Source organism: Heterocephalus glaber, unplaced genomic scaffold, assembly GCF_053883595.1.
Source record: "Heterocephalus glaber isolate CG9 unplaced genomic scaffold, H.glaber_assembly_v1.0 deba00001523, whole genome shotgun sequence".
NCBI lineage: Eukaryota > Metazoa > Chordata > Mammalia > Rodentia > Bathyergidae > Heterocephalus > Heterocephalus glaber.
In genome coordinates this window covers 25,943,830-25,953,086 of record NW_028258327.1, presented here as the reverse complement: position 1 = coordinate 25,953,086, position 9,257 = coordinate 25,943,830, and the positions used below count along the sequence as shown (strand labels likewise).

The window sequence follows — 9,257 nt, the reverse complement described above, 5'->3', positions numbered from 1 at the left end:
TGTAAATAAGGATTAAAATGATTAAAATGAATAATTGATCATTTGAAATAGGAAAAGGTCCAAAGTTGTTGGGGTTGTAGGAAGGGAAGGGGAAAGGGAAGAAATGAAAGGATAAATTATGAGAAAAGAAAAAAAATGGAAACAAAATCTATGTAAATAGGGAAGGGTGGAGGGGGTGAAGGGTGCACAGGTAATGGGGAAAAAATAAGAATTATAATGTATCATATGCAGGTACAAGCAGCCAATGATAAATGTAAACATATTGTATACCTAAAACGTATCAATAAAAGAATTTAAAAAGAATGCAAAGCACTGGATAGTCAGAATTCTATGAAGGTTTGTTTTGTTTTGGGGGTTTGTTTTGGTTTTGTTTGTTTGTTTACTAAGCTCCCTCATAAATAAATTTGTTAATATCAAAAGATTTCTAGAATACCCATCCTAAAATTGTGACAATGAAATCATCATGCACATAAGTTAGCATGGTAATAAAATACAAAAGAAGTATCTTATCTGAAACAAATAGCTTTATGTTGAAAATACTCCATGAAAACTACAAAATGCCAGTGTGAGTGTTGCTGGTCTGAGCTTTTAGCACTGAATTTGATCAGTGATTACAGTCACCCATCAGAAGCCAGGCAAAGTGAATAAGTGAAACCAAAACGTAAGCAGTCCTTACAGTCATAAGGACAGGACTGAGCAAGAAGTCCTTACATGGTTTTGAAATAGCGTCCTGGGAAAATATTGTCCAAATGATACTGAAAAGAATCTCTTTAACTTGTTCAACCTGTAGGCTGGCTTTGAGAACAGACTTAGAAGTCCATCCTCATTCTGTGTACTTTTACTTACACAGATAAACAACATTCAAGACAGGCAAGCAGACACGTGGACAAAACAAGTCATTAGACAAACAAATGTTGAGTTAAAAAATATTTTCACTAAAGAATAATACAAATCTGATCAGAAAACAAAAATCTCAAAGAAAGAACTATTTCTAGGAAAACAAAATAAATTCAATACTAAGGAGCTTTAACAAAGTTCCAGAGCTCAATTTTAACTACATCACTAGTAGTTTTTTTTTTTTTTTGTACCCTGGCACCCACTTGGGAGCAGATGGCTTTATTGGGAAATAGGGCAGGCTGACTTGTCCCTGCCCCATCTGGCCTCCAGCACCTTTCTTTCAGAGGCAGAGCTTGGATCCCAGGTGGCACCTGTCCCAACCCCACCTGCCAGCGAGGGTCCTTGGAGGCTGGCCTGGTGCAGGCAGAGTGTATTGCTTGCAGGGGCCCTAGTTGGCCTCAGGCGAACTTCACCAGGCAGTCCAGTGTTTCCACAGCCTTCTCCTGCACCCCTGGCATCGGGTCCCGCAGCAGGAGCTGCAGCACCACAAGAAGCTGTTCCAGGTCTACCTGCAGCCGTTGCTCGGGCTCTGCATGCAGCACCAGGAACCCTGTGAACATGGGGCCTGAAGCGTGGACACCTTTCCAGCTGCTCTTGAAGTAGAACAGGTTGGTGCTCACCAGGCGGCCCAGCAGTTCAGGGAAGTGATGTATCAGGAGCTTGCAGGTGGCGTTGAGGAACTCCCCAAAGTGCAGGCTTCAGCTCTCTTGCAGGTGCTTCTGGAAGGCGGTGGCCAACTCTGCACACTCCAGATTGGGAACACACATGCACAGGGCAAACCTGCAGGCACTATCAAAGAAGGGCCGGATGCAGATAGCCATGTGCAGCAGCACAGAGCGCAGGTCCCAGGGCTCCATCAGGTCCAGCAGCCGAGTGAGGCCCACCATGGCCACCAGCCTGTGTGGGTCATCATTGTCATCTAGCCCGTTGATCTTGGCTGTGAGGAGCTGGGGGCCGTAAGTCCTCACCTCAGCTAGGAAGGCTGTTGAAGTGACCCTGTGGATCTCATATATGCTTCTCTGTGTACACAGAAGTACCTTTGTCACCAATGGGAGCCGAGGACTTGTACACTTGGCCATGGCACTGGCCAGCTGGGTAACCCCCTCCTCATGCCCTGTGGAGGTCCTGAGCAATTCCCAGCCTCCTTCCTGTTCCATGCTGTACCACGTCCTGACTGCCGCCTCTGAGCAATAGGGCCTGCAGGGCATCCACTGCAGAGCTGCAGGGCTCGAGGCTCCTGCTATGGAGGGTTGTGCTGGCACCTCTCCTCTCCTTGGCTTGCAGGTTCCAGGGCAGCTGAACACCCAGAGTGCAGCTCACACACAGCAGGAGAGCCACAAACAGTTGGGGATAGACCTCTAGCACTGCAGTCCCTGATTCTGCAGCAGACACAACCTCGTACAGTGCACAGATGGCCGCCAGGGGCAGAAGTGTGGCTACTTGGTCAGGAGTACTGCCCAGAAGGAAGGCCCAGCTCTCCTTGAACGGCACGTCCCCGCTCACCTTCTCCAGGAGCAGCCCCAGGACCTGGGCAGTGAGGCTTGGCTCCATGGCTAGTGCACACCACAGGGCACAGGTGTGGCTGTCAAAGGGCAGGGGGCTGCCCAGGAGGCTGGATACCACGGTGGTGCAGTGCTGGGATGCCAGGCGGTACATGTTCTGCTGGGCAGCAGGCAGGATGTGCCCCTCATGGACTTCCTGCAGCTTGGAATGTAACACATTCACAGTCTCAGATACCTTCTCCTTTAGAATGGTGCCTTGCTCCTTCAGTAGGTAGTTGATCATGACAGCAGCTGCTCGAGAACAGTTCTTGTCAGGGTCTCCCAGGCTCTCAAACATAGTTAGCAAGAGGCTGATGAGTTGGTCTGGTGGGAGGCACTTGGCAATAATCTGAGCTATGTTGTTGCAGGTGTGGAAGACGATGTCAGGGTCAGCATGTATGAGCTTGTCTCTGAGGGTGACTTTCTCGGCAACTTCATCATGGTGTTCTCGGTAGAAGCCTTCATAGCCCAGCTGCAGGTAAAGCAGGGAGTGGATGCAGTCCACAGCCTCCTGGCAGGTGGCAGGCCACAGGTCTGTGCAGCGGGGGGAGAAGAGGCCAATGAGGAGGCCCGGGTTATGGAAGGGCACCAGAGCCTCAACTATGACCTGCAGGCCCTGGGGGCTCATGTTCCACTGCAGCAGGCTGGTCAGCAAGTCTTCAAGGGCACGCATTGTGTCCAGATACGGGGCTCCTGGCAGCCATCGTCCTCCTCCTGAGGCTCAGGAAGCAGGGCCATGACACTGTGTAGGCAGCCATGGATCACGTCAGCCTGTGCCTTTTCTTCGAGTGTTGGCTCCAAAGAGACCAGGTGAGCGCAGGTGAGCATGGCTTTCTTCCGAAGAGGTGTGATCAGGGAGTCTGTGGGCTCTGCCCTGATGAACTCCATCATCTGTGACACCAGCTCTGCTTTCTTTGAGAAGTGGAAGGAGCCAGGCTGTGCACCGCTATGGACAGTCTGGCTGACCATGCACAGGCTCTGGATGAGGCTCAGCTTCAGGTCTGGGTACTTGGTCTCTACTTTTATTCCCAGAACCTTGTTGTTGAAGCAATGGAACATGTTAGGGAGGATGTTGGACTCCACCTTGGCCAGCACCAGACTGCGGGGGGGGCCTGTGCTGCTACGTGCCCATAGCACAGGATCAGTGCACTCTTCACCTTTTCCACCTCATGCTCACTTCGGTCCTTAAAAATGCTAAAGATGCCACTGGATTTCTTGAGCACATCAGACTTTACAAAGTCCTCCAGCTGGGCCAGGGTGTCTTCTAGGTGGGAGATGGCACAGATCCCAAAGCAACAGGCCAGGCCCTCGTGTTCCACTTCCTCCTGGTATCTAGCTGTTTTCAGAAGCTCTTGCAGATGCTTCCTCACCACTCCCTTACTTGCAGCAGCACCCAGGGTAGTTCCTGTGCATTTATACAGGAAGTTCTTCTCCTGGGGCGTCCTGTTGTAACATGGCAGCTGCTTGCACATCTCCAGGCTCAGCTGGCAAATCCATGTGTTGTCAGAAACGACAGCCAGAGTTTCTCGCAGGAACATCAGTAGCTTTTCCTCCCATTTCTTCAGCGGAAGTGTTTCTTTAGTGTGCTCATCCAGGTACTCCAGCAACGGGGGCATGGTTGTCTCCCATTGCTGGGCCAGCAAAGGGTGAATGTTCTGCTTCAGAACCTTCAGGAGACGTAGCGAGGCTGCCCCTCACCCACTGCCCAAGTAGGGACTGGAAGACACAACCAGCAGTCTTGTGGTCACAGCATAGGGAGATGGGATGTTTGTGTGGGTGTTGTACTGGACCAGCAAGGTATCTGCCCCTGCCTCCTGCCTCTTCAGGGCCAAATGCACAAGGCTCCTACAGAGCAGGGTCAAGGCTGCAGTGAAGCACACAGGGATGAGGAACTCCAGCAGGTAGGGCCAGAGGACATTGCTCATCCTGTCTTCTGTGGTGCTGACCAGGTACAGTGTGCTGATGCTGACAGCCCGCACGCTGTCCTCTGCTGCCAGGGCCTCACCCTCAAGGTTCCGCTTCTCTGGTTCCTGCTCCAGAGGGAGTGCACATTGCCCCACAATGTATTCAATCATCACCTTGCCTCCAGGCTGCTCCAGGTATCAGTAGTGGGCCATTGCACTGATCACTTGCACTACTGCCCGTTTCACCTTGTTGTTAGTGTCCAGAAGAGGAAGCTTCATAGAAGAGAGGACAAGGGGCTTCTTTGCTTCCATTTGAGCAGCATCTGAGTTAATGATGTGCCTCAAGATGTGCAGGGTACCCACATGGAGCCACTCATTGCTGGTGTCCAGCTTGGGTAGCAGGAAGGCCAGCAGGCGATCAGGTGAGCAGTGGGCCAGCACAGTAAAGCAGCGCAGCACCTCATTCCAGCTTCCCATCACCAGGGGGCTCGAAGACTCCACAGGCACACAGACCTGAGAGTGCAAAACAGCCAGAAGGGTATCAAGCTGAACCTCCAGGGTGCAACTGCCCAGGCTCACAGCTGCCTCAAGGATCTGGCCCAGGCTCTTGGATATTTGGAATGTTTCTTCATGCTTCTTGTAGAGGCCAAGGACTCCTGGAAGCAGCTTGTGGAGCTGTTCTTCTAGCTTCTCACTGGGCAGTAGGTGGCTCATGGGCCCCAGGGCAGCTACCACGGCAAGACAGAGCTTGGCATCTCGGGTCTGCAGCCATGGTGGAAAAGAATGTCGTAGGCACTGAAGATGTCAGCAGCAAAGGTGTCCCTCCTGACTGTGGGGTCCAGGACTTGGTCCAGGTTGGCCAGGTACTCTAGGGTGCTCTCACTGAAGTGCTGTAGGGCACAGCAGAACATCACCCTCATCAAGTCTTGCTTGGCCATACCCAATGTGGGCAGCATGGTGCTCAGGATAGATGACAGGAAGGGAACTATGCCGAATGCGTTGGACACCGAGAGGCTGGAGAGAGTTTGCAGCACAGAGCAGTGCGGCAGGAGTCCAGGCTGGAACCTGCTGAGTACCTCCTCCATCACCTGATTGGTGAACCGCTTCCCCACAGCCACCAAGACACTGCTCGCAGCCTGCTGCCAGTCACAGCCCGGCTCCTTTGTCATGGACATCTCACTGGAGGCCAAAAGGATAATGGTGCTGGCTGTGTCCTTGTCCAGCTTGTGGATGTGACTGGTTAGGACTGTCTCCATGGCCCTCAGCACCATGGCACAGTATGGATGTGCCAGCTTGTCATGCTGCTTCAGGTACTCCTCACAGGTGTGGAGCATCTCTGTTGGCCGCACCTCCCCAAGAGAGCACAGAGCACTGCAAACTTGCTCCTGCACGACAGGGTCCTTGTTGGTGATCACATCAAGAAGGGCAAAGGACAATCTTTTCATGTAGGACTTGATCATTGCTATGGTCTTAGTTTCTGTTCACCCAGTATGAAGTGGAGACTTCCCCAACCTAAGGAGCTACAATGCAGCGGCCTGGGCACCGCCCTCCCCATTACTAGTATTTTAAAAAAATGTTATTACATTCTTTTTTGACTAAAAAAGAAATATATACCATATACAGAATAGCTTCAATGAATTGCTGTAGTTCAATTCAGCAAATCATACTTTCCAACTCTGGCTTTATTGGCTCCTCCAAGGAGAGACACAAAGGCTTTCAGAGAATGTACTGTACCAAATAGATCAAATAATAAATGATAGTCAGAAGCCAGTTTGGCAGTCACACCTAGGCAATGGTTTTCCTAATGAACATAAACTCAGAGAATATTAATGGTAGTCAATGTTACACTGAGACAATGACTACTGAAACAATGACTACTTTATAATCTTTACAAAGAACAGACAAAAACAAAATCATTGTGCTACCCACAACATATCAAGCACCTCATTTCTCATGCCTAAATTAGTAACTGCCACTTTTTAAACCAATTACAGCTTTATCTTTGTCCTAATCTTGTCAGCTTTCTCACTGTTAGACAAATACTGACACTAAAACCTTAAAAAAGAGAGGTTTAATTGCCTCATGGTTTCTGAGGATTCAGTCTAAGGTCAGCAGGCTCCATGGAAGAAAGATCATGACAGAAGAATGTGGAGAAATAAAGCCATCTAGTTCACAGTGGCCAAGAAGTGAAGCAGAGAAGAGCACAAGAAAGGATGAGCCAAGGACCCCAGGGTATTGATCCCAAGGTTCCTTCTCCATGACCAACCCAGACACATCTAGAAGTATGTTTTACTAATCTCTTAGGAAGTTCCCAAGCCAATCAAGTTGACAGTTAAACTTCACTGTCACATCACAGCCCTTGTCTACTTGACACCTAAACACACCTCATTAAACTAAATAAGGACAATAACAAATTCATAATAATTCCACCAAACTTTATAAAACTATCCTCCAATCACCTGAAAATGCAATAATTCCTTTCCTAAAGTCTCAACACTTTCAGAATTGCTCAAAAGTCTAAGCCAGTATCTCCCTTGAGAGTCAAACTCTTAGCTGTGAACACCTATAAAAATCAAAAAGCAAGTTACATAGTTCCAAGGTACAATGGAACAGGGTAAATATTCTCATTCCAAAAGGGAATAATAAGACAGAAAAAGAATAAAATGAAGGCAAGACCAAAACCTATTAGAACAAGTATGAAATCCTGTAGCTCCCTGACCAGCACAAAGGGAATGTGGTGAGGAGAAGTGAGATCCAGAGGGCTTAGGTAGCATCACTCATATGGCTTTGCTGGTTACAGACCACATAGCCTTTCTCTTGGGTGGGTTCCATGCACTTTCTGCAGTTGTACTCAACAAAGATTCCACATTCTTGGCACACTCACATTCTTGGAGTCTACTATACCTTCAGTTTCATCCCTACAGTTTCATACAAAGCCTTTCTGGAGACACGCTTCCTGGTTTCCAGGGCCTTCCTATGAAATCTAGATGGAAGCCTCCAGAACTCCACAGTTAGAATAAATTAACATAAACTAGGTAGCCTGAAGGAGCAGAAATTTATTCTCTCAAAATTCTGGAGGCCAAATATGCAATCGAGGTGTTACATTGCTGTGCTCCCCCTCTTGTATCACAGAATCCATTTCAAATCTCTTCTACCTTCTAACAGCTGTTGCCACTCCTTGTCTTGTGCCCTTGTGGCTGACCACCCCAATCTCTGTCTCCATGATCTTATTACCTTGTCCTCTGTATGTCTATCTTTCTGTATTTTGGAAATGACCTGTCTTACACATAATGGTTCACACAGGATATCTAGAAGGATCTCATCTCAAGATCCTTAGTTATATCTGCAAAGGCCTTTTTTTCCCCAAATAATATAACATTCACAGGTTTGGGAGACTAAGACAAAGAAATAACATGTGTGGAGCTGTATTAGTCATCTTTCTCTTCACTGAGACAAATCACCCAACACCCACAACTTAAAGGAGGAGAGGTTTATTTTGGTTCATGGTTTCATCCATGGTCATCTGCCTCTAAGGAAGAAACAAAATGGTGGAAGGGCATAGTGGAGGAATGCTGTTCAATTCACTGCAGCCAGAAGGTAAAGAGAGAAGGGAGGAGCTAGGGATAAGAATATACTATTCCAGATCACAACTTCAGTGACCTACCTCCAACCAGGCCTCACCTCTGAACAGCACATTCAGCTATGGAAGTCATCAGTGGATGAATCTACTGAAAAGTATAGCACAACCATAATCCAATCACTCTCCAAACACATGAGAGTTTGGGGGAACACTTGACATGTGCTCCCTACATAACAGGGAGCACCACTCATTCCACTACACTGAGAGCCTTCATAATTCCCAAGGTTTATTTTGTTGCTTATTGCAGAAAAATGAGATCCAGCTGTTCTGACATGAAAGTTTTGGCCATAATCTCTAAATGTCTAGGCTGACAATAAAAAACAAAAATCTTTTCATGATTAAAAGAATGATAAGTAATGGGCAAAAGGAAAAAAAAGATAAAGAAAGAAAATGATTTATACTTGGCAATAATCAAATTAAGAGCAGGCCATATGGAACATTCTTAGTCTTTAGAGTAGGGCTCCATTCTATGTGTTTTCCTTCCTTTCTCAATCTTTCCTGGCCTTTTCCTCTAGTTTCTCATTCCACTGTAGATTAACATAAGTCAGAGTCCAACATAATGCCTCAGTTTCTTACATATCTTCCACTCCACTGAGCTACGTTATGCATGTAGAATCAAAGTAATGACATGAAGAAGTTTCCAATAACTTTTTCTTTCATTATCTTAGTATAGATTTTCTTAGCTGGATAATTATCTTGTGGGAAGAAAATATAATACTAATAATTTCTTAAAAATTGACTACTATAATGATTCACATAAAGCATCTTTTTGAAAAAAAATATTATTTGAGGATACATATTGCAAACATTTGTGAAGTGAAGAATAAGTTACCACTGTTTCTAATCCTCACTTAGGGAGCTTCGTAAAAAATTATTACATTTTTCAAATGTAATAATTCAAATAATTAAATAAAAACCTTTTGAGGCAGAACTTGAGAATTCTTACGTTTTAAAATGCCCCTCAGCAATATTAATATAATTCTAGAGTTAAGAATTTCTGCTTTTAACCCTAGCACTCAGGAGGCTGAGGCAGAAAGATTGCCAAAGTTCAAGGCCAGCCTGGGCTACATGGTAAATTCTGGCCAGCCTGGACTACATAGCAAGATCCTGTCTCAAAATTTTAAAAAGGAGAAAGAAAGAAAGAAAGAAAGGAAGGAAGGGGGGGGGAGAAAGAAAGAAAGAAAGAAAGAAAGAAAGAAAGAAAGAAAGAAAGAAAGAAAGAGAAACTGCTCTAACAGGAGATGAGTGTCAATAAAAATCAGTTGCTTCTTCCAT

The 9,257-nt window shown here is 46.6% G+C and overlaps 1 pseudogene; it reads right to left on the bottom strand.

Moving 5' to 3' along the window:
* Positions 1-1,100: 1,100 nt before the first annotated feature.
* LOC101724379 (maestro heat-like repeat-containing protein family member 1 pseudogene) lies at positions 1,101-8,753 on the bottom strand (annotated as a pseudogene).
* Between the last annotated feature and the right edge of the window lie 504 nt (positions 8,754-9,257).